This window comes from Lissotriton vulgaris, chromosome 11 (assembly GCF_964263255.1).
Source record: "Lissotriton vulgaris chromosome 11, aLisVul1.2, whole genome shotgun sequence".
In the NCBI taxonomy this organism is placed as follows: Eukaryota; Metazoa; Chordata; class Amphibia; order Caudata; family Salamandridae; genus Lissotriton; species Lissotriton vulgaris.
In genome coordinates, this window is record NC_141699.1 from 682,309,124 (window position 1) to 682,335,578 (window position 26,455).

A 26,455-nucleotide genomic window follows, 5' to 3' on the forward strand; every position below is an offset into this window, starting at 1 on the left:
GGCCTTTGTGCTTAACTAGCCAGTTGGCGCCTTTATTCCGCAGTTGTTCCCAGGTCTAAATTTGTTTTTTTTCTTAAAGGGGGAACACCTGCTAAGACTAAAACATAAGGACATGCTGCAGGTGGTAAGTTAAGAACATCACTCCTGGGCTCGAGGAGCAGCCCTATGTCATGGTTGTCTGTAATAGAAGTGGCGCTCAAGATGTTGGTCCGCAAGGGGGCCAAAATTGTAGGGTTAATGGTGACAGGAGGATTGGCTAGAGGAGTATTGTAATGTAGGCTGCTGATATTGTTAGTGTGCACTGCACATAGTGAGATATTCTCACTGGGGGTAGATTTACGGGGTAGACTTTCTTTTGCTTTACCACACATTATACTAGCATTTTTAAGAGGGGAGGATATAAAATTGACAATCTGCTGTTGCGTATTTAAGCTTGCTACGCCAGAAGGTTTTAGATTCTGAACCCCCCCTGATTTGGTTATGACTTTAGATGTACTTGTGTGTGTGTTTGATTTATTTATCAAAGCCTCCAAACGATCTAGACATTTCAAAAGAGCGTTCACATTTTTATCCACCAAGTTTTTCATACGTTCGTATACCATGTCCACTATAGTGTCAGTTAAAATGTCACCAGGCCTGGTACAAGTCGTCGGGCTATTGTATGCACAGGTTGCGTGTGAATAGAGTGAGTTAGAGCTTCTGATGCAGTCAGATCAACAATGGTGTCAGTTGTGGCAACAGTGGGCTCCATATTTACTGTGGTCGCCGGGGCAGCCGTGCCTTTTACCCATGAACTCAGGGTTGTACATTGTGGTTTGGAGCGTGATGGTTGTTTCCTCTTGGAACTGATTGCTTTGGCCAAAGTTCTTTTTCTTTTAGCCCCTGTTGTTGGATCTGGGGATACATCTTTATTTCAAACAATATCCTTTGCGGGGATCATGGTTTGACTACATTGTCCTTATCCCCCTCCTTGTTTACCAACTCACAACCACCTTTCTGGGTTAATGAATGTCTGTTGGTGTTAACAATTATATTTGGCGTTAGAGGTGGGCCAATACAGTCCTCCTGCTCCTCCCCTTCCATCATAGTGGGTCTATGTGCTAACAGTCCCAGGGATAGTTGCCTTTCTGTTACCTCAATTTCTGTTGAAACGATGTTAACATGCTGTCTCTAGTAGTTGTGGAAATAGGACGAGAGATTGGTGTGGTGGTGCATTTCCCCATATCGCAATGTCTATTTTGCACTCACCTAGGGCCAGCAACACAACTGCTTCGGCAACACCTCTCAGGGGGGTGGACCAGCCCGACCTCTGATGGGAGCAGACGGGCCCACCCTTGGCCCGGGCGCTGCCCGGGCATGCCCGCGCAGATCCAGCGCCTCAGGAGTGTGGCAGTGTTTTTGTTGCACCTCCTTGCACAGCCGCGGCATCACTGGGAGCACAGGCTCAGGGGATTCTGGGGAATGTAGATCCTCGGTCGGCCATTTCCCTCACGGCGCTGGATTGCGGTGATAGAAATGGAAAGCTGTTCCCCTCACGGCAGAAGTGCTGAACAAGGTGACCGTTCCCCTCACGGCAGCAGTTGAAACTGTAGGCTTGCATCCTTTTAATTCTGCTGTTGGATGTTTTGAAAGCTAGTATGTTTCACTCATCTATGTTGAATCCTATTAGATGTGGTGGCCATAAAAGAGTTACCTTTCTTTCTATTACATCAAGTCAGCATCTCAATTACTTGGCCTGTAATTTTCAAATCTGCATTGTTTTGCATGTGTGTATACACCTATAGGTATTATTTCACTAAGATGTTTGGCTTAGTAGAGATAGATGTCTAATTTGTGCGTGCCACACATAATATGGACATTGTGTGTTGTGTTAAAACAAATATATTTCTCTTGGTGATGTGTTCCCCTTAAACGTCTGTATTTGTTATGATGTGAAGGATGTCAGGACCCTAGATTCTTTAGTTCTTTAGTTCTAGCCCAAGTGATCACTTTTCTAGGTTTTGCACAATTGTTTGTTTGTCTACCAAGGCTCCTTAACTATCTGGGTAGCCAAGTCGAACATTTAAAGGCTATCTTATCAATAGGTAGTGTGACGTTTGAGCCAAAGAGTAGTACAACTCAATATTCACAAATACAATTAAGATGGGAATATTTAGGCAGAGAAGTTATTTAATGAATAAGAACAGCACTTTTCAAAATATATATGCTATCAAAATAGTCATGAAGAAATAGAATGCATAGCAATTTATATGAAGCATCAATGTATATATATATATAAATAATTAATTGAAAGTGGAACACTAGGAACCCCAGTTGCACACAATCTGTTCTGTTCACAATCGATAATTTATTGTGAACTCTGCACTGTCTGTGGACACAGATGTTCATGGTCCTCGTTGAACACCAGAAATATTAGAAATATTAGAATAAATGTGCAAAACAATTGTGCTGATCTGTTAAGAAAAGAAACTGAAATTATCAACAGAGAAATCACAACTCTTGGCCTCCAACATTCAGGGTTAGGGAGTATGGAAATATGAACATATGCTTTTCATCAAGCTTAGTATTAGGGTTTGCAGATCCTGTTGGAAATAGATATTTCTGTATATGAGGTCTTAGCAACTAAGATCCACAGGCAGTCTGATCCACAGTGACAATCAGTGTGTAAGCCCATAGGCCTACGGACACACACGAAGACAATTAAATATTTCTTCAAGGTCACTGGATCCATAATTAGGTCCTGACCACTGCCCTGCAAGGATGGCTATGGGGACCCACCAGTGTGGCGCAGAGATGCCGCTTCTGCTGCCAGCGTGTACTGGCCTATATTCCAAACAAACCAGATGAAAGCTAGGGGGGACCAGGAAAGGATATGCAGTAGTGTCCCATAAACATGACCAAAGCAAAAGGCAAACATTGGAAAATGGATGGAGTTTGCTCAGTAGGCAAAGTTACTACTCGGATCACCAGATGGTAGTTTACTAGTCAGCCCTCCAGTTGTCACTGGTGCAACATAGAAAAGACTTGTGTCGGCCTCTCTTGGCTCATTGGGCTTGCTTAGGCTCTTGCACTGTTTTGGTCAGCAGCAATGTGGCAGGCCATATGATAATCTGCTGGGCATCAGGCGTTTTTGTAGACTTGCAAAAACAAGCATTGTTAATCTTCACATTCTGGAAGCACCAGAGTGAGGTGTATGCTAGTCTGAATCAGAATAGGCCTTCCCTGAGCTGGAGTAGAGGTCCAGCTAATAGTTGGAGGCAAACTCCAAAAACAGCTTTATTTGCTTTTTATATTAAAATCATAAAAGCATACGAAGAACATTACATCATTCTGAATTAAAAACCCATACATAAAATATATTAAAAAAGATAAAAGGCTTGTAAAAATCACAAAACAAGTACGATGTGATCAAACCATGCAAATAGTGTAATATATATAACCTCATATTAGTGCAACGGAGTCATTCGAGCATTCAATGATTTCCTAGTGCAAATTACAGACTAATTGTAATTGTAATTGTAATTGGGTATTTATAGAGCGCATGGCTACTCCATAGAGTGTCCCGGCGCTAATAACCACTGAAAACAGGCAGAAAAAGGACACGCAATTCCCAGATATATGCTACATATCAAAATAGCCAGGTCTTTAGCTTCTTCCTGAACTCACCCAGATCAGTTATCTGTCTGAGGGCAATGGGAATTACTAAAGGTAACTTGACACACTGAAACAGATTGATAGAGTAGGTAAAGGCTGCAAAACCAGGTAGGCAGGACGACATTGTGCAAAGTTGTATTCACGTAAAATAGGCAATATTAAGCTTTCCTTATATCCCTGTAAAAAGGGCACACAAAAAAGACATGCATAGTACTTTGGTTTGGAAGGTTATCGCAGGGGCATTTGATTAAAACGTCCGACCTACCATTGATAATAGGAAATGTCGTCAGGCGATGGGATACATCCACCCTGAAGCAAGTTAAAACAAACTGATGTTGAGGATTATGTGCAAATTTAAGATATGGTTGAATGTCATAGGTAACCAGCATCATATGAATCATATCAGCACTGGGTTTAGTGAGCTCAGTGGTCAATCTAAGATCCTCTAACTTCCATGGGGAAGCCTTCTTTACCTCTTTCCTCCTAATACACTCTAAAGTGTTAGGACGATCACAATATACAGCATGCACCAGATCAGTACAAAAGTGCTAAATATAATTCAACCATGGAATTTGTACAGACGAACTAAAGCAATCACCGATAACCTAGCGATTTAGTAAAGTATCATCACAGGGCGGAATTCTAGCTTTGTCTGGTATAAATGGAGCCCCAAGTTCCAAATGGAGAAAAAAAACAAGGAGCCACTCTTGGGGATGTAATGGAGTTTTCTAAGAAAGTTATTCTCCAACATTTGGAGAGGTTGAAGAGGTTGAATGTTACTTTATCCCCAAACTGCCACCCCATACAAAACTGTTGACATACACTTTGCTTTATATATAGTTAACATTTCATACAAGGGCTTCTTAACTAGTTTAGTTGTGAAGTTAGTCAGCGCTGTAATGGCTTTAATAAAAAAGTAGCTTCCTGGAAGTAATTGCCTGTTTCCAAGAACCGGATTTCTCGAACGGATCACCCAAATAGGAAAATGAGGAGGTAACATTAACGTTGGTGCCACCTACCATAAGACTGCAACAATTCAAGGACCTCCCTCCACATTTCATCACAAATGTTTTGTCCAAGTTAACTGAAATACCTAAATCCTTCATGTAATTGACAAAGTGTGTAAGTAGTTGTTGTAGACCAAGGGAAGTATGGGCCATGAGCAAGATATCATCAGCATAGAGGAGGGCTGGAATAAGTCATTGGTAGATTTGTGGGAGGTCCCTACAGTGTTCGACCAAAATGGTGTCCAAATTGTTGATATGTAGAGTAAACAGAAAGGGAGAAAGGACTCAACGCTGTCTAACTCCCTTCTCTATGCCGAACGAGTGCGTACATTTTTAATTCAGCCCATACTGTAGCCTGGCCCTACTACCCGAGAATAGTTCTCTCAGAAATTGTATTATTGGAGGGTCAACACCAACTCCGTCATGATTTGCCACAATTTGTTATGTATAACACAGTCAAATGTGCTGGATATGTCAACAAAGGCTAAAACATATGACCCTTCTTAACTAGGGTAAACTTTCCTAAGAAAAGTTTAAGATTTAGTCCTTGTTTAATCGTGCCTAGACAACTACGGAATCCATATTGGAGATCTGCAAGAATCTCATTATTAACTGCCCACTCTTGTAATCTATTCAATATAGTGCATCCACAATTTCCACAAGATAGTCAAACAGCGAGATGGGTCGATAACAAGCTAGATTAGACCGGCCATTCCTTCTTATTGATGGAAGCAATTACTGACTCGGACCAGGTGTGCAAAAAGCCAGCACTACAACATGTCCCCAGCACCATGGTCAATAACGGACCCCAAAGTGGAATATTTACCGTAATATTATTGACAGGCATTCCATCTGGGCCTAGTGCTTTCCCACCCTTACTGGCTATAAGGGCTCTATTGACCTCATCTAGTGAGAACGAAAGCCTATAATGTCTGCACGAGGTGTCCAAAGTGGTGATGGCATAACCAACAGAAGTTATCACTCCCAACGCTATGCTGGGATTTTAGTATATCTTGGTAAGGTGGGCCCCCCAATTGGATTCTGTAAAAACAGCTCTCTCATCTCTTAAGCATGGTCTATTTATTACACACTAAAATGCTGTGCTATCTTTGTTTAGACTTGCTTCGATAAGCGATCCCAGACTTCATCCCTTAAATCTTTTTTTCTGCTTTTTAGACCTAGTTTATATTCAAGTCTACATGTCTGAACTTCCTGCATACACCTTGGGGAATAATGGAGAGCAGCCATGAGTTGCTTGTGGGCCCTGGAACATTTGGAATGAAACCAGCCTTGTTTGCTATGGCTGGCGTCTGGTGTCAGTTAAGCAATCTGTAAACTCCTTTTGAATAGTTAGGAAAGCATTTACAATGTCACTAGTGTCAGACACCTCATCCAAACAGGACTCAAAAGCCTCTCTTTTGGTTATTAACTAACTTCTCTAGGAAAATATCCAGAGCCGCATAGTCAGAGATTATTATGGGTTGCTATCTCAATATCTCAATATTATCTGCAACATTTTGAATATCCCCACCCGCCAGCTCATCAAACCACTCAAATTAAAATTTGTGCTCTGTGGAAAGTGGTCACTTAAACGGATGGTATGTTGGGTGACATCTGAGCCCTTCTTCACACTCTGCAAGGGGCGCCCCATCTTTTTACGTAAAGCCACTGCTAGTAATTTTGTGATAGGAGCAATATTATTTTACAGGACATTGTTGGACATGAATGCTGGAGAAATGGAAGTAAAATGGAAAAAGAGACAGGCTATGGGGTTTTCTTCACTTATTTTCTCTCAGGGCAGTAGCCACATTTATCTTTCGCACCACCATTTCCAATCAAACGGTCATCTTGATGTATGTTTCATCCAGATATGTATCAATGTTCGGAATAAATATTGTAAAACCAATGCATATAATTTTTAAAATCATCCATAATCATGAAAAAGAGAACATGAAGAGGCCCCAAATACATTATTATGGGGATACCTTTATTCATCCCAGTGTAACTCCAGCAACCCATAAACTATAAAATCTTACACAGAACGTTACCTTGGTAAAGGGCTCTTGGTGGGAAAACCTCTCGAATATACAAGGCAGGGAAACCAAATTTAGATCTTTCTGATCTTAGGGTACACAAGCCATGTTGTGAAGGAGAAACAGTTCTGCCATTGAGGGGGAGAGTGGTGGATCAGTGCCTCTCAAACTGTGTAAAAAAAGGAACATTACAAAGGAACCACCAGGCAGGGCTTTAAGTGGGATGAAAAAACTGGGGGGTCTCTCAAAGGGGCGTGGCCAATGTAATTAAGGACGTGGCTTAAAACACGTAGGCTAAAAATCTGTGCTGAGCATAGTGTGTTGCCCGACTTGTATTTGCTGTTTCTGTCATTGCATCCAGATATATGATACAACAAGTAACATTATACCTACAACAAGTCAGGACTATTGGCTCTGTCAATGGTTGTTAGTTGCATAACATAAATAAGCAGCAACTATGGCTTCTATATAATATTGAAAATGCTTACACTTAAAGCCCTGGTGACACCAAGACAATGTTGCTGCTCCTGAGTTTCAAAAAGAGAAGGGAAATCTAGAGAGAAAACGACTCTTTCAAGTATTTCCCTCCCCCTACAATGCACACCTGGCATGATGTAATGTCATAACTTCTCCACCAGTGAGAAGCGAGCAGTGTGAGCAGTGCACATTAAGTGCCTGCTGTCACTGAAGTCCACCTGTGCCAGGGCACAAGACAGAGCCCGATAGAGACCCGTTTCGAGGCACCGGGTCTGAGCCAGTGCTTAGACCCGGTGAGATCCAGCCCACTTAAAACCCTGCCTCCAGGACAAAGGTAAAAAGGTCAGGGGGATCACTCCACACTGAAAGTGCTTTCATTCATACAGATGAGTAGATAGATCGGTGGATGGTTGGGTTGGTGGGAGATGGGTGTGTACATTTGAGGAATACCAGTGAGATGGGGAGAAACATATGTACAGGGGACGTTATGTGGCCAGGTGACAGACATGTAGACAAAATAGTGGTAGATGCTTAAATGTGTAGGTGTCTAACTAAGCAAATGGGTAGCCACGTGGGTTGTTGCTTCTCGGATAGGTTAATACCAGCAGGCAGCTGGTTTTAATTGACGAACGGGGCGTTGCCCTCCTACCATCCTTGAGAAGAGAGAATGATGAACACCATTGAGCAATTTTAAATTAAGCACTCACTGCTTCCTGCTAATTCCAATAAATAATCTTTAAAAAATTTCTGAAGGAAGGGGTGCGGTCAGAGAGGTGTCCTCCGTTGCATGTGCTGGCTGGGGCGAGGGCTATTGCTCGCCCTCGAGATACACACGAGGAGAGTGATGTCAGCATGAAGGGAGGGGCCGGAAGAAGCGGCAATGGTGTACATTTCTTTGGGGCGCTTCTGCAGAAGCCCAGGCGTTTTCAGCCGAGCGCCATTGAACTAAATGCTATGGTGTAGGGCTGGCCTACATGGACAAAGTTAAGGGGGTGGCAACAACAGAAGCACTCCCTTCATGCTGATTGGATGTTGAAAGCTCGGGGAGTGGGTTGTGGTAGAGGTCGTCTACGCAGCTCCGATTTAATTTCCGGGATTATCAGCGCGCAGCAGGTGTTCACGTTGGCTGTTCAGGAGGGAAACCAGCACTGGCGCAAAGTATAGTCACAACGGATTGTTGCCCGGCTGTGGTGAGAGCACTTTTGTTTTATATTATACAACTACGTGCACCTGTGCTATCTTCGTCAAATAAATGGCGTGCTTTGACCTATGTTGATTTATGTGTGACATGAATACTCCAGCTAGAATGTGTTCCATTTCACAGATGTTATGATTCATGAAAGGTGGCAAGGCGATTTCGTGTTTTTAGACATTAATACATTGAAGTTTGTTGAATATGTTTAAACGCGCCGCCAATTTTGTCAGCTCTTGAGAAGTGGAGTGCACAGGATCACTCAATTGGTTGATAGGAAACCTTGATTAAAACTACGTGCTCATTTTCCCACCTTTGTTAATTTTGCCACCAGACCCATTCTGCTTAATTTGTCTTTGGGGTGTGAGAACCGGCAGGTGTAACGGACCCTGAAATCAGGAGAGCCCTGCTTGTGAGCCCCTAGATGGTATGTAACACCCTCGATGAATGGCCTGCATTGTAAACCACGATACCGGTTGTCAGCCGTGTATCGAAGTCAAAATTTGCCTCTTGAAACCCTCCACGGCTTAGTCACAGCGCAAAGGCTACAGTACATTTTTTCCTTTTTAATCATAGAGGGAAAGCAATTTTCCCAAAATTACATGATTATAACTTATGAGCCAAGGCCACAATTTGAACTTGGTACATTCAAAAGTAGGTAGTACTACGGGCTGTGGCGCTTATATGATGTGAAGCGAAAGCCTTTGGCAGCGCACTAATGCTCAATTACTGTGTAAAAAGCAAACAGATGTCATAGTTGTCCGAGGTTGTGCATGTGTTTACCTCACAATGCACTGTCTGCATTTCGAAATTGGCGCTTTTATAGAATGGATCCGATTGGAGTAGCTGTTGGACTCCTCTTTCCATTGCAGTCGCTCTGCTACAGATGCCAATGCAATTGTGCACCACATGTCAACCAGGAATGCATGGGATAAACACAGGAAGTCGAACTATTGAAGAGATATATATAATTATTTTTGCAGTTTTATATAGCGTATATTTGACTCGAAAATATTGGAACACTTTACATGAGCAAGTAGTTACATTACAAATGGACACATTCACCTATTTAGATGATACAGGACTCACTTGTTAATTACAGCTTATAAAGCAGATTTGCACACCACAGTAATCTAACTGTTGAACATATTTAATGCAGAGGGATATGGGGTATTCTGTTATGTGTTAAACTATTTCAAGTCTACAGATTCACAATTGCTTTATAAACCTTCTTGCACTCTTAATTTTGCCTTAAATGCTCTATAGGCCCATTCTTTTTTACAAAACGTATTGCGACGTAGCACTCATCCACGACTTTTCCGCCCTACCTCTTTCAAATGTCACAAGTCGCCACTGAATACCAGGCAGGTAGATACGCTGTCTACATAAAAACAGGGATAGAAGAGGATAAATGAATAATTGACTGGAATAGGCAGACTGGCAAACGCACAGAAAGATTCACTGAAGGGTATGTATTTGTCTGCTCACGAACTTTGAGCCAGTGTTTACAGGCGTGGCCACACCAGTTCGGAATGATATTTCAGTTTCAGGTGTAGTGCCGCCATTTTCTTTGTTTACCGCCATTATGTACTGTCTTTCCCTTGACAGCCACCACTTGTGTTCTCTGTGCCCGCATCGCACTGAACAAATCGCGAGGTCTTCTCAGCTAGTTTTCTTTGTCTGTTTTGCATGCCAGCCTGTCTCTTTAATGTAGAACATGATCTTGCAATGATTGCTTTTACAGCCTCTTCGACGGAAGTGTCTCCGACTTGGCAGCGCGCATTCCGCTCTCTGTCTTAAGAGAACGTCGGGGAGCGATTAAAGGAAGCCGTCATACCCCCGAATATTTCCCTCTGTTAATCTTTATGGTTTATTGAGGCTTGCTTTTGCTCGGTGCAATGTCAGTGCCAGGCCCCCGAGCAGCGATTTAGTTTTATTATTTTTTTTCAAATATATTTTTATCGCGGATTTTAGTACAAGTGAAAGTTGACAATGCTCTTGACTGCACTCGTGTTAGTTATTCAGCCGCCTTTCTTTGTTCTGAGTATTCAAACAATATGTTGAGGCAGCCTCATTGGTGAAGAGAAACGGTAGCAGAAAGTAGCAAATCTTGTAATGAAGTGAAAATGAATCACTGTGACCGACATGATTGAAAATATATTAATTAACTGTCCATAAATCCATAGTCACTGGAAGTTAGAGAGATAGGTGGGCACCCAAAAAAACATGCTGGCTTTCAGAAAAAGAATGAACAAGAAGGATGCTTCTAAATGTTATTATTTTATCACATTTTCATATTTGCCGTGACTTCAAGACAGAAGTAAAAATGCTAGGCTGTCATCAGACAAATTGCTGCTTATTCTTATAACCTAAAGATAGCTGTTTGCTCTTCTTTCTCCGACTACAAAGTGAGAGGATTTTGTAAAATGAGCTATGTGACCATCTTGCTGGGGTACAGAAAGTGTGAAAGAAAAGGTGGTTGGATGTCATTTTTTTCTATCAGACTGCACATTCTAAATATCTTATATAAACTGTGCAAACATTTCAAACTATATCAGCAGTCAGGACAGGACAAATACAGCTAATTTTCTTGTAATTGTGAAAGATGATGCAAACAAAGATTTTACCCGGATGAAACAAATCAAGACACTGCCTTGTGATGTACAAGTAATAAATATTTGGTGAAACCTGCTGTTCACACATTATCGTTTGTGTGCTATATAGTTTAAGAAGTAAAAATATACATCTGAGCAAATGCAGCAGTCATTTCCATGGAAAACGTGCAGTCATAAAAATGACAATGTACAACCACTGCATGCTTTAGTAATATGTTTGCAATGATGTCAAAATGCACCATAGGCTAAATACCACACCCTTTCCACTCTCTTGCTGCATGGGTGTCGTTCATTGGCATCCTTTGTTCTTTGTGTGACGCTGTGGCAGCTGGTGTCCTGGCAGAGTGGTAACGTACCTGCCGGGTGCTGCATCACCTCACTGCTGCTCCTCTCTGGCTTCCCACAGGACCCTGGCATCGCTCTCATGTTCTGACAGCATACTAGCAGCTTCAGGATTGGCCTGAGTGGTCTGGATGTACGCTCCCAGAGTGTGCATGTCGATTTGGCCATCCTAAGACAAACAGCCAAACCCACATGCGCACAAACACCCATGGCAACCACTCCCTCTCCGTGACTATAATTCCCAAGGCCCCACCCCCAAGACTCGGCCCTTAGAACATGAAAAATAAAACGATAAGAAACCTGTTTTATTTTTCAACTTTTGAGGCTGCTGACAGGGGGGCCATGCTCCTCCACCATAGCGGAGAAGCCGCTGCTGGTGTGACACTCGTAATTTTGTCAATCCCTGTAACTTCAGTGTTGTAACATTGCTGACCGCACCTTCACTCTGAAATTTCCTCCAGCATCACTGATACATACATGAAAACGTAAAGTTATGCGAACATCAGTGTGGGCAGTAGGGGCTACACCAGTATATTTAATTCTCGGATGTATATAGTGAGGATGCTCAACATTCCGTGACCCCACCGCTAAGATGTCACATATACAAGAGAAAAGACTTTCTCTCTAAATAATCAGATTCTGAAAAGGAGCATACAGTTAAACTTGATACTTTCATCAATAATGCTCAAGCATGTAATTAAACATCTTTCATTTGCAAGCTACACATAATATTATAGTATCCACAAAATCAAGAAAAGAGAGCGCAAGGAGTCTTGAGATTTTTTTTTTTTTTAAATTACTCTTTATTTGTATTCAAATGCATCAGCCCAGTCAACGCGTTTTGTCCAATGTGGACTTCCTCAGGGTTGGAATTGTCTTTATAGAAGATCACCAAGATGCTATTTCTGTAAACAGATGTGATATAAATACATAGGCAATGATCGTAGCATAAGTTCGGTAAAATCATGACAGACCTAATGCCTTCGATCCATATTAAAATTGTCTTATTGAAGATCACCCAGATGATTATTCTATTAACAGATGTAATGTTAGTGTGCGGTAATCACCGTTGCGTCTGTTCGCTTTCAATCTTAAAAGGATTATTGCCTTTTCAGTACTAGCGTGTTATCCGGTCGGGTATACAATGCCGACTGTCTATCCGTCTGTCTTCAGACACCTAGAACAATACCAGGCCTTCATTGACTGCTGCATTAGCCAACAGAAGAATTGACCCGCTCACATTTCAAAAGGGATATTCATGACCTACCTTAAGCTGCATGCAGAATTTGTACTTATTGCTAGACCTGGGCAAGCTTTCCATTACGCCGGAATATTCTAGCGCAGTTTTGGTAATTTCATGTTATGCTTGCATGAAATTACCAAAATGATGCCACCTGGTGTGATTACACACTGTTCGCAGCAAAGATTGAATGAGAGCACACTGGAACAACACGACGCATAGAATGTGAGCACGAGCTGTCTGTGGGAAATGCATTTTCACATCCAAAATGGACCCAAGGAGGTGTTTCACGCAAAGAAATAACGCCAAATGCTGCTTTTGCCTTTCACATAATTTTTTTGAAATTTTGCATATTTCAAAATATAATTATGTGAATTTCCCCCTGCCCTACTTATTGTTAGTAGCAAAACACAACAGAGACACAGTTGGCTCTCTGCTCTTAATCTGAAAGACCTTACTTCACTTGCATCACCCCATCACCAAGTTCTTTTGTTTATTTAGGAACATCAAATTTAGCTTCTGGACCCATACTGCCCACTCGACAAAGTGTGGCCGGCACTAGATAATCCCGCAAAATAAATTCCCTTCATATCAGAGGAAGTATTCAAGGCTGCCATATAAGCAGCAATACTATCCCACTTCATTTGGCATTATGCACTGCAGGCTGGCATCTCTAAGATCCAATAGAAATGAAAACTGCCCCTCATGCAGCAGGCATCTCATTAAAGACCTTTGAAAAAGGGATAGTATGCAAGTGGTAAGAGAGCTCCACTTGACCGTGCCACATTTTTTAGATTTGCAAAATATGACAAGCATGCAAGATCAAAAGCCTCATTATCTGGTCATGTGATTAGAGATTCATGTGGCAACAGCTTGTGATTCCTTTAAAACAGCATTAAGAGTCAGGAACGCTAAGATGCAGGGTTGCTGGGATACCTGTAGATCTCATCACAAACTAGATCCCTTGAAGAAGTAAGCGCCTTATGCCCACGACACCACACGCTTAGAATAACCAAATTGTATATTCAATTGCAAATTACATCAATTGCATTTCTTTGTCCAGTGTTCGCTTACAGGGACTGTCTACCTCGCAAAACCTTATGAAGCCTAATTAATATATATGCCATGTGGGTACATTTTGAGTTATTTTCACAAAACATAATTTTGCACAACTCTTTTTAAGAATTTTAATTATGATTTGTGTTGGTTAGTGTGAAAGTAAAATGAGTTAGATACTGATAACAATCTTTGTTATGTGTTTTGGGTATTCATGGGTGTGCCAAGGACGTTGATGTTTGTCATAGAGCTGGGTGATGAATTGCTCAATAGCCTGGACTATGCAGATTGTATTCTAGACACCTTTGTTAGCCAGGTAAGTAGCCGTAATATGATGTTTTATGCGTGTGAGTGTGGAATGTTTAATGTAATAGGTTCAGACTGGTGCTAAAATGTTTGGTAGAGTGATATTGAGATTGGCAGCACTTTTTCAACTATATAATTCCGTGTTGTGCATGTAAAGTTGCCAGGTGGCCAGTCTGTTGTGTTTTTCATGATGGCGAATCAGTCGTGCATTTGGAAAGGTGGTAATAACTATTTTAGGTGGAAAGTGCTTATTGGTATCCAATGGCCGCGAACTATGAAAAACCTGTTTGTTGAGTGCTCATGGCGGGTGTTGTCTATGGGAAACATCCTTTACAATGCGGTGTTTACACCGCACGACCTTTACGATGCAGGCATTACAACGCAAGTCGTTACTACGACTTGCGCTGGAGGGCACTCTTGCTTAAGGAATAGTTTGATTTTCTATTCCAACACCTTCCCTACTGTTACGTGGGCTGGAGTTGGAATAGAAAATTAAATTAATCCACAATCCAGCGCCCACCAACGCAAGTTTTTGTAACGACTTCCGTTGTAATGGCTGCGTCGTAAAGTACCACGATCAAAATGATCGCGTTGTACTGACGTACATCCATTATCTATTGTGTATTTATTGGGTGGTTGTGTAGCATGTCTTAGGTTTGGGTGAAGTGTGGTGAGTTCTGTCCGTTGAGCAGTGATTGGGTGGATGGGCCGTGTAGCTTGGATGTGGGTAACTGTAGTATCACTGTACTCAGGCAGGACAGTGCAGTAGAGGCAAGGTTTGGTAGGATGGAGGAGACAGATGGAGAGAAAGAGCGAGAGAGAGTGAGAAAGAGAGAGAGAAAGAGAAAAAAGAAAGGTAAATGGTGTGTGTCTGTGTGTGGGTTTGCTACTTCAGATTAAATATAAATATTTTCAATATTTTACACCACAACAATTTATGCACAGATTACCATGAATACTTTACTCAGAATTTGGATTTGCAGAGCCCCATCACTCAGATTATTTGAAGTCAAACTCAATGGCAGAAGAATAGTACTTTGTTTACTTTAGCATGCATTAGATTACAAAAAGTGCTTGCTCTCATTACATTACCCTGTATCTCATTGTAGGATAGCTTGTTATATTAGCCCAGCACTCAGGTACATATTACTGTGACGTACTCTACATTGAAATACTGAAGTTGGTAATACTAGTATATTTTGATTGAATTAATCTAATAAAATTGCCTACTTAAATTGCTTTATCTCTACACGTTCTGTGTATATTTGTACTAGTTTTACATTGCACGAGGATTTCAGTGCAATATTATGATTTATGCATTCAGTACTTGATAAGATAACTCAGATCACTTTTCATTGTTAAGGATTATACAAGCAGACTGCTCTGATTAGGATGTCCTGCATTAGGATGTGGAAACGTGCTCTAATTTATTTATCCTGTATTAAATTACAGAAGATTACAATAAGCATTACCTAATTAAATAGCAGGACATTACTCTGATTACCTTACCTTGTTTTATATGCTAGCGAGTGGTACATCAGTACACTGTCCTGCAATAATAAATTAGCAATCTCATTACTGTATCTTGCATTTGATCATAAAAAAGAATAACCTAATTATATTATCATCTTTGTTTGCTAATTAAGAGCACTCTGATTGCTTTATATTTTGCTGGATTACAGAAGACAAATATTACAGTGATTTATCCTGCATTACATTACATTATAGTTCATACATTGCATGCTCACCATGTCTGAATACTCTATTTTGAAATCTATTACAAAAGAATGACCTGATTCTTCTTCTCTGAATTATATATAAGATTAGGATTATAATTTATCACACTTTTACCGCAGTACTGGAAATTATTCTGATTGTCATGCTTCCAGTTACACATAGATGTAAATAACTACAATTAATGATTATTCAGTGTTATATTAGAGAAGGAATGTACTCTAGAGCTTGTCTCTTAAATAGATCACAGCTGCAGATTAATACATTTACTTTTGCCTTTTCTGGATTAGAGATGTTATTACTCTAACTGCTTTATTTTGCTTTAGATTACAGAGAGCAATCGTTTTGCATTACAGGAGAGTGTTATTTTGATCATTAACCCTGCTTTAGATCCCAGAAGGCTAATACACTGATTACTACATCACATAACTAATGGAGATAGTTTACCCTGTATTAGATAACAGATATCAAACTAATTGCTATATTCTGATTAGACTACTTAGGATTACCCTAGCAGCTTTCACAGGCACATGGAACAGGTGCAAAACAGTCAGAATCATTGTTTGAAGAGGTGCATCCTCAATGAAGTCTGTCAAAGTTTTTTTACCCACCACTTACATATCAGCAGTGACAGTGTGGCCCAGTCTTCTCTATGACAAAGAGGACGATTATAAAGCTGGAGTGCATGATACAAATCCTCAGGGTATTACCTTTCTGCCATGACAAATGTTGGTGTAAGTCCCATGTCACTTTTAGATGGAAATGTTAATTCAATTATAATTTTGGAAGGGTGAGATTTTGATCAATACCTTATCACTATCGATCTAAAACCCCGGTCTGGTCGACTGAACCTTTATTGCCTGTCTTTGAGGAAAGAAAGTGCATCTCTTACCAAGTTAGTTCTCCCAATAAAGGACTCTGCTCAAAGGATCACAAACAACTTCTAGCTTTCAAAGGTTTATTATAAAGTCAAGATAAGTTGTAGATACAAGCATCTCAAAATGAGATTAACCAGATACACAGGCCCAACTACGTACATGTGTTCTCTGAAAGCCCTCAGACGAACAACGGAAATTACCAATACCAGTTCTAAGAACAATAGTGCTATCAGCATAGACACATATTGAAATCTGTCGGTCATTACAGGCGGAGGGAAAATACAGGTTAGGCTTTCCCTACCCTGATCTAGATGGTATCCCTACTTAACCAGGTCCCAACCTATCAAAAGGTGTCAGCAGTGAATGACCCCCTAAGGAAGTCACCCACTCTCAGTCTCTTGGTGAAAACCTAAAGTCCTCCAATCATGGCCCCTCTCTGCCTACCCATCCGCTCTCTAGAGGGTCCTCAGGCTTCTGCTCTACCTCCACCCAGGGGTGCTGTCCCTAATACAAAATCACAACAACATTTAGGACGCCCCTCGCGAGACGCCCCTCACGTGGTGTAGCTTCTGGCTTTTTCCATGATGAGGCCTTGTGGTTAGAGTCGACCTTGCTTCTCAGACGCTTCTCCGGCCCGCTGATACCCCTTAAACATTCCGGAACCCTCCTCCATGTCTGGTCCATTTCAAGAACAGGCTTCTATTCATATTTAATAATTGAATACCCCCTTTTCTCTTCCAGACAGACATTTGGAGCCAAATCCCAAATCTCATGGTTTTCCAACTGCGTTGCAACATTCCCCGGCCCAGACTAATATGTGTAAATCAACGTTTAAGGCTTTCCAGCTCTACAACAGTTTTATAATATTCAACTTCTTCTTTAATTGTTAGCATGTTAATACTCTTATTCTACTGATTAAGTAAACACATCTATAAATCAAACCCTACTCATTATTACTAAACATTAGTGCAATCCACATTGTATAATTTATTCTCCTTTCCCCTCCCTCCTAGCTCTGGCCCTGAGGCCTACCACGTTCAACGTTTCCGTATGCCATCTTACATTTTAGCAGCTACACAACATGGATTCAGGAATAATCACGTTTAATAAGCCTTGTTACTTCATACATTTCTGTATTAGTTCCACTTCTATTTAAACTTCTATATTAACTACACATCAGAATATAACTGTGGCTTCTATCAGCACTCATGGCATTTCTCTTCATGATTTGTGCTTGCTACGTGTAAGTGTGATGCCTTTCTACATTTTGGTCAGTTTGCGCTCTCTCAGTTCCCCCCTTTGATGACCTCTCGGGGTCATCACTAAATATTTAAACTGCGGTGATTGCTAGCATAACTCGCTTCTGAGTTTCCAGAGCCCTCAGACTCCGGTACTGACTATCTTGTATGGCAGCCAATCTCTGCAGCTGCTTTCTCTGAGCCCTCGCTGACCTTCTGGCTTTGTTCCATTTAAATACCCTCACCAAACCCCATAACACGATTCCACAGATCAATATTATGATGATAGGTTTTAGTATTTTCCACACAAAGCTTTTGCCTAAAGCGGTGAGCCAGCTTCCAGCTTCACTCATTCCTTGGCCCACCTTTTCCCAGACATTTTCTCTGCTCAGGTCTTCAATCTCCTTGTGAATATCAGTTATATTTCTAATAACTTTCTCAAGGGGCTTTGAATTGTCTGGAATGTAAGTACAACATTCTTGGACCTTCAAAGCCTTACAGACTCCGCCCTCTTTTGCTAATAGGACATCTAACGCAAGGCGGTTTTGAAGAACCATAGCCCTTATCGATTGCATCTCTCCTTCTACTAGCATTAAGGACTGAGCAGTGCTAGCAGACAACCTGTCTACGACTGTTGCTAGCCGTCTAATTTTAACATCATTAAGAGCTAATCCCAGAAGTGGGAACACAGCTCCAAAGACATCTCCAACCATTTCTGCACTCACATCTCTCCTTCCTCTCGATGATGTCTTGCCCTCAATGATCTCTAAGTCTTGGGCATGATATATTTTAGGGAAGATAATTGCCAAATAACATGAGCCATACCAATTATCAGGTAGCCTCACGTAGGCATTTCTCCCACATACAAAATATACGTTAGGAATCACCTGCATTCCCTTCAGGAAGTCTTTGGTGTAGTACTCCAAATTGAAAGCATGTTCACAGCTAACCTCCCCCACGTACACATTTTCATAATACGTTTTGGCTCTATGAAGACACAACTTTCCTCTCTGCGTTCTATCTAAAGCTATTGGACCACTACTACCCTTTCTCTTGTGTGCCTTTTCTTCTTCGGTCCAATCTGTTTTCCATTGTCCTGATTTTTTCAAAATCTTTTGTCTCCTATTCCGATCATCCACCTGCCCTATGAACTTTTTCTCGACTTCTGACACCTTGCATGTCAGGTTATTTCTGCGGGCATGTGAGGTATCTAAAGTAATCCAAGGAATGAAAAACTTTGCCAACCTGTCTTCACTCTTCCAGTAGTCCCACTTATTCATCTGTTTATAATTTGGGACTTCTGGTAACACTGCATCATAATTGGAGAAATAATAGTCAAAACTATCTCTCCCATAAAATATACTAAGCAACAAGCTACATGTAATGCCATATGTCAGCGGGAGGTGATGATATCGAATGCCTTCATCTACAGACGCCGGCAACTGCATGCAGACGTAACAATCCTTGACCTCCATGGCATCCACGTATTCGTACAATAATTTAGCATAAGCATTTGACCTAAAGTCACCTTGGGACTCATCCACGTGTAACCTGCGGGCTTCTGCAGCCAATAACGCTTTCTCGTGTGTGTTTTCCCCTTTCTCACCAGCAATGGTGGGTGTAAGCGCTTCTGCAGATGCCACATCAGTTACCTTTGCCTCCTCCTCACGTCCCTTTACATAAGAGACTGTTACCACTAAAGCTATTAGTATTATCACTCCTACTATTAGTGTACCTATTATACATTTCGCTCTGCGGTTCTGGGTACCGGCCTCTATTTCGTCAGATAGTGTGGCTTCTCTCTCAACTCAGCACAAAGTTCCTTTCTTTTTCGCTCCTTTACTGTCTCTTTTTCTCCTTTTGTCCTGAGAACCACGCAACTGGAAGCTGACAACCCTTTCCGCCAAAGTTCTTTTTAGTTCAAATACAGACAACCCTAGCCCTTCTCCATCATCTCAGGGAGTGTCCCTAAGAATCTCTGCTTCCTAGGCGCTAGGTAATCTTCTTTTCTTCACGCTTATTTACAAAGTCTTTTAAGCATCCACTATCAGGCGCTCGCCTGCAGCTTCAACAGCAAAATTCAATATTTCCAGACGAAGATTGTGCTCTTCTGCGGCTGATATCTTTGTACCAAAATCGGGGAATTGCAATTCTGTGAGAAACATGTCCTTTATCTTGCTGAGGCGGGGAGGTCGGGGAAGCATAAATGTCAGTGACCCTTCTTGTTCAACTCCGGGTACTAACAGTCGTATCTCCACTGTTACGATGGGCTCAGAACTGGACACCACCACCGCTCGGATCCTCCCTGTCACTGGCTTCGAAGCCATCTGTCGCCAGGTATGTCCACTCAGGGGTGGAGTATCTTCTGTTAGGCACACGCACTCTTCTTGACCTCCTCAACTCCGGTGCTTCAGCGCCCTGAGCACCTTCTTCGGGGTCTGAGTCTTCTGATATCGGAGGAAGGGTTCTCTCCGGAGTTGACCTTAGGCTAGAGCTCCCTCTTTGCGGCCAATCAGCTTCTCCACGTACCCTTCTATTCCGTTTTCTTCTTGTTCTTTCACGCTCTCTGTCAGACCTGTCAGCGTCTGACTCGTACTCCCAGTTACTTTCACCTTCAGTAGCGTCGTCTGTCTCGCTGTTGTACTGACCGTCCTCAGCTTGGTCAGATTCGTTCCCTGCTTCCGCTGGCACCTCTACAGCTTGGCTAGCCCCCTCTGTGGCTTCTCGGTCCTCAGCTGGACGTCTATCCGAGAGAGGAGCTGTTTCTTCCAGAGGTGCTGGAACTCTCCGCGTGTGCGACGCGTGGATCCAGTTGGGCAGGCTTCCCACCTTCACTGCCGTATTTGTGGTCAGGATGATCTGGAAAGGCCCACGCCAACGAACATCCAGGCAGCTGTTTCTCACGTGCTTTTTCACCAGGACCCAATCCCCAGGAAGCAAGTCGTGACAAGGGTCCTGGCACGATGGTACCTCGGCAGCCTGCACCTGAAGGGACACAGAATGAATGGCGTCAGACAGCCCCTTACAATAGTCCAGGATCATATCATCTGTGATGCTAATCAGTGCAGCAGTTGGAACAGATGGTAACCTCATTGCTCTTCCCATTAACACCTCATGTGGTGACAACCCCGTTCTTCTGTCCGGGGTACTGCGGAGGCTCATAAGAACCAATGGCAACGCATCAGGCCAACTCAAGGATGTTGATGAACACACCTTTGCAATTCTAGCCTTGATGGTGCCATTTATTTGCTCCACAATTCCCGAAGCTTCTGGTCGATAACTGCAATGTAGTTTTTGGTCTATATTTAAAGCGGCACAAATCATTTTCACAAGCGAGCTGTTGAAATGCGTTCCCCTATCTGATTCCAAAGAGGCCGGCACCCCGAAGCGCGGTATAAGCTCCCTAAGCAGTAACTTAGCCACTGTGAGGGTGTCGCACCTGCGTGTAGGATATGCCTCAACCCATCTGGAGAAAACGCAGACAACCACTAGGATATAACGGAGGCGGCTGCACCTTGGCATTTCGATAAAATCTATCTGCATTCTATTGAATGGACCTCCTGACCTCCCTATGTGGCTCAGTGCAACTGGTGTCTTTTTCCCTACATTCAACTGCTGGCACGTCACACAACGCTGGCACACTGCTTCGGCTGCTACTCTGAACTTGGGGTTGTACCAGGTCTGTCTAAACACTCTCAGCATAGCATCTCTTCCTAAGTGGACAGGACCATGTATGTGTCGGGCCATTGGGCTCACCATCTCATTGGGCAACACTGCTCTGCCATCTGCTGAGACCCAGAAATGGGCCTCACCCACCACACATCCTGCCTTCTGCCATGTCTCTTTTTCACAGTCAGGAGCGTTCTCTTGCATCTCCTTCAGTTCGTCCCAAGTATCAACAGTTTCCAATATCATAGCTAATTCAGTCCTTACATTTATTCCACCCACCTCCACCTCTGTGAAAGAGTATCCTGTCTCCGCGCAATACCGTGCGACTTCGTCGGCATATCTATTGCCTTGTGACACGAAGTCCATATTTCTGGTATGCGCGGTACACTTCACAACGGCAATACCTGCTGGACATTGCAATGCCTCTAACAGCAGGCGCACAAACTCTCCATTGCGAATGGGAGAGCCTGAAGAGGTCATGAACCCTCTTTGAGACCATAACTGCCCGTAATCATGAACTACCCCGTAACCATATTGACTGTCAGTGTATATGGTGACTCGAATTTGATTGCTTGCCAGGCAAGCACGTGTCAGGGCAATAATCTCGGCTACCTGAGCGGAGTGTACTCCTTCCAGGCATCCTGCTTCCACTACTCCAGTAATTGTGCAAACAGCATAAGCTGCTCTCAACTGCCCAACTTCGTCTCTTACACATGAGCCATCGACAAAGAAAATTTCATCTGGGTCGGTCAGTGGCTCATCTACGATGTCGGGTCTTGGTTTGGTGCATAGTTCAGTCACATCGAGGCAGTCATGGTCTGTACATTCATCATCATCTTCAATATCGTTTGGAAGTGGCATCAAGGTAGCAGGATTTAAAACAGAGCATCTCCTGAGGGTCACGTTCTCTGCAGCAAGAATGACTTGCTCATAGCGCGTGAGCCTGCTGCTTGTCAGATGCTGTGTTTTGGTCCTGGTCATCAACAGTTCAACAGAGTGGGGCACATGTACCTCTAACGGGTGCCCCATTACAATATTTTCACACCTCTCAATGCTGACACCTGTTGCAGCAACGGACTTGAGACATCCGGGCAACGCTGCGGCTACTGGGTCTAAGGTAGCCGAGAAGTAAGCGACTGGTCTACGGGCATTCCCATGGATTTGGACTAACACAGACAGCGCGCATCCCTCTCTCTCGCAGCAGTAGAGCAAGAATGGTTTATCGTAATCCGGCATTCCCAGAGCTGGAGCACGACACAAGTCCTCTCTCAGCTGCAGGAACGCCATCAAACAGTCCTTGTCCCATGGTACCGGATCACTCACCTCCTTGTGCGTCAGTTTTTGCAAGGGCTTTGCTTTCAGTGAAAAGTTTGCAATCCACTGTCGGCAATATCCCACCATTCCTAGGAACATTCTGACTTCTCTCTGAGTTTTAGGCGCATTCATTTTCATGATGGCCTCTATCCTGTCTGGTGACACCTTTCTCTTACCTTTCTCAATTCTGTGTCCCAAGTACTGTACCTCTGTCAGGCAGTACTGCAATTTCCCCGGGGACACCTTATGCCCATTTTCAGCTAGGTGATTTAACAAAGCAATAGAGTCCTGTCTGCAAGCCTCTTCTGTTTCTGACGCCACAAGGAGGTCGTCTATGTACTGGACCAGAACTGACCTCTGGGGCAGCACTAGACTTTCAAGATTTTTCTTTAAGAGCTGGTTGAAGATCGATGGGCTTTCTGTATACCCCTGAGGAATACGACACCATGTTAGGACGCGACCTTCCAGCTTAAATGCGAAAAGAAAATGGCTTTCTTCGTCCAAAGGGATCGAAAAGAAAGCCTGGCAAAGATCAATCACAGTGAACCATTCTGCTTGGAACGGTATCTGAAACAGTATCACTGATGGATTCGGTACCACTGGACAACACGAAACGACTATGTTATTAATCTTTCTGAGGTCCTGCACTATCCGAAATTTCCCATTTGGTTTCTGCAAACCCATAATCGGGGAGTTACATGGACTACCCACGATTTCCTTCAGTATTCCCTGCTTAATCATGGACTCAATCACGGGTTTTATGCCTGCAATCGTTTCTGGAGTCAATTTATACTGAGGGGTTCTTGGGAACTCAGCATGTGGTTTCACTGCAATTTTCACTGGGTCCACTCCTTTCACCAACCCAATCTCTTCCCCAGTGAAATCCCACACTTCTGGAGCAACTGTCTCTCTCAAGTCCCAGGGGAGCTCCTCTACTGTCAGGGTGGGATACAACTCCACACATATTCTGGAATTGGCGACTTTAAAGTCTGCATCATCATCATTTGTCAGTACCTCTACTCCTTGCGGGGTACAGTATATAGTGCAGTTCAATTTGCACAAAAGGTCTCTTCCTAGCAGACATACAGGACTAGAATCGCAAACCACAAACTGGTGCTCCTCACTGTACCTCCCAATTTTCACCTGCACGGGCTCAGTCAAAGGACTGATCATTCTCTTGTTAGCGACCCCCACCACTTGTATGGTCTCCCCCGATATGGGCAGGCCTGGAACTGCAGCTGATCTGATCGTGGATCGAGTGGCTCCTGTGTCCACTAGAAATGTCGTGGGGAACCCTGCCACTTCGGCCTCAACATAGGGTCCCCTTTGGTCTACCTCCAGAGCTGCCCCGAGGACGCAGTCATCTCTTTCCACTCTCTGTCCAGTTAGTGGGTCCACATAATAGCATTCCTCTCCTCCTACAAACAGGGGCATCTGTCTATATGTCTTACCCATAGTCCCTACTCTGGGTGCTTGCGGGAACTGGGCTCGGGGAGGGGGCCCCCCTTTGAGCACCTTTCCCTGGTATTGCGTTATCCCTCTCGTAGGCGCACTCTGGGTCTCTTCCTCTTCCACCTCTTGGTCTCCTATCTCAAGATTATAGGGACACTCGCGTTTCCAATGCCCCACCTCGTTACACTGGTGGCACCTAGTCGTTTTCTTTAAGGTAGCTATATCTATCCTGGGTCTAAAGGTGGAGTTCTCCTCATTGCCCTTGTTCTGGCTGTATTGTTTCCTTCCTCCAGTACCTGTTCCTGGTTGCTGTTGCTGTGGTCCCCCTTTCCCTGCTGCCTGCATCTGTACCACCATCAGTTTCTCCTTTAGTTTCTTAGCCTTAGAGTCTATCTCATCACAGCAGTACCTGGCATACCTCAGTATTTCGTCGAGGGGTTTATTTTGCCAACAAATCAGGTGTTGCTGGATCATTAAACTGATATCCGGTCTCAGGCCTAGGACAAATTTGGACACGAACTGCCCTATGTCCCTCGGATCCATTACATCCAGACCGCTATACTGTTTAAACGCCTTCAGCAATCTCTCATAGTATTCGTGTACTGTCTCTTTGGGTTCCTGTCTTGTTCGGTCAATTTTTACCCAATCTATGTCTTGCATTGGCACTTTCTCTTTCAGCCACGTCATTACTCTTTCGAATTTTGCCATCACACTTTCGGACGGCCCATTAGTCCTAGCATCTCTCTCTGGCTCTATGATGGGCCACTCAGCGCTAACCTTGCATGCGGTCCACAGATCTCCTGGCACCACTATGTCAAACAGCGTGTTCAAATCTATCCATAGGACCTTTGAGATTTTTACGAATCTCTCAACTTGCTTATACCACTCCACAGGGTTTTCCCGCAGTTTGGGGAATGAGGTGGTAAAAGCAGCTAAATCCCCCCTACTCCAAGGGACGTGGACATAGGTCCCATTGGCGACTTCCCTCAAAGGGTACGTTTCTACTCCCTGCTGTCCTCCTGGTGTCATCCCAAGTGTACTTCTCCTAACGGTCCCCCTCTTGGACCACCTCTCTTCCCACTTATCTAGGGCCCTCCATGTCCTTATTCCAGTGATCAGTTCCCTTATGTGTGTTTTCAATCCGATGGTCCTCCTCTCATCTAGATCTCGGTCTGTGTAATGTAGCCTGTGGTTGCCCTGTAACGCTTTGGTTCTTGACAAGTCTACCATATATTTGCCTGCTAGTTCGACTAATTTCTCATGGATTGCTCTCGCCTTTCGAGTTACGTCCTTTGCCATGAACAGAATTTCATCCTGCTCATACATGTCCATTCTTTCTAAGGGCAGGGTACCGTCTACCATGTCATCCAGATCTGACTTTAAGCTGGAGACATCGAGTCTTTTGGCTTTTATTTCTGCTCGCAATAATTCCTTCGAGGGAGGTTGACAGGTATCTCTCCCATCCCAACTCCGGGCCCTACGTTTGGGTTCTGGAGAGTTGGGGAGTGCTCTCTCTTGTTCCCATCTCTCCAGATCCCATGCTCGGCCATCCGATCTTGGAAGGTGATGGAACACGGGCCTGTTACCCCCCTTCCCACCTTGCCCATTCTCTCCTCTCTTCTCACAGTAAGTCTCTCTGCTTCTCTCCCTTCGGTCCCCATTCTCCCTCGGCCTCGTATCACTCAGTATCTGATACGATCCTTCCTGGTTTCCCGTATTCCCTGGGCTGCGCTCATGTCCGTCGTCACAAGGACTATGGTGTGGTCTCATGCAACCCCCACTCTGTTCTCTCCTGCCGGGCACACAGTGGATGCACTTAAAGCTGTCCCTGTACTCCCGAGCCCTCCTGTCTTCTTCATTATGTATCGGGCGAGACACCCCCCCGTTCTCTGGGCCCCCATTTTCCAGGTCGGATCTATCTTCACTCCGGGCCCAATGGGTGTATCTCCTACTGTCCTTCTCCCTCCCGTCCCACTCCGGACTGCTCTCTTCAGCCCCGCAGTGAGTCCGGGCCCTGCTGTCCTGACTTTCCCTTTCAGCTTCTGCCGCTATGATGTTCTTTTGAGCCTCGACTGCCTCATCCCATTTCTTCATGTACTCGCTGAACTCTTGAAAAGATTTCCGTCCTGGTCCCCTCATATCCTCTGGCCATCTAATATCCCCCAGATCGCCTGTTGTGTGTACTGGGGTGCTCCAATCTCTTGGTATCGGCAACTGACTTGGGGAATTGATCGTATCTTTCCTTCTT

The 26,455-nt window shown here is 43.5% G+C and overlaps 1 protein-coding gene across 2 annotated transcripts in view; it reads left to right on the top strand.

Annotated features, from left to right (window-relative positions):
• The window catches only part of UNC5D (unc-5 netrin receptor D), a 703,309-nt gene that overhangs the window by 599,178 nt on the left and 77,676 nt on the right, over positions 1–26,455 (top strand). The gene's annotated exons all lie outside the window — the stretch shown is intronic.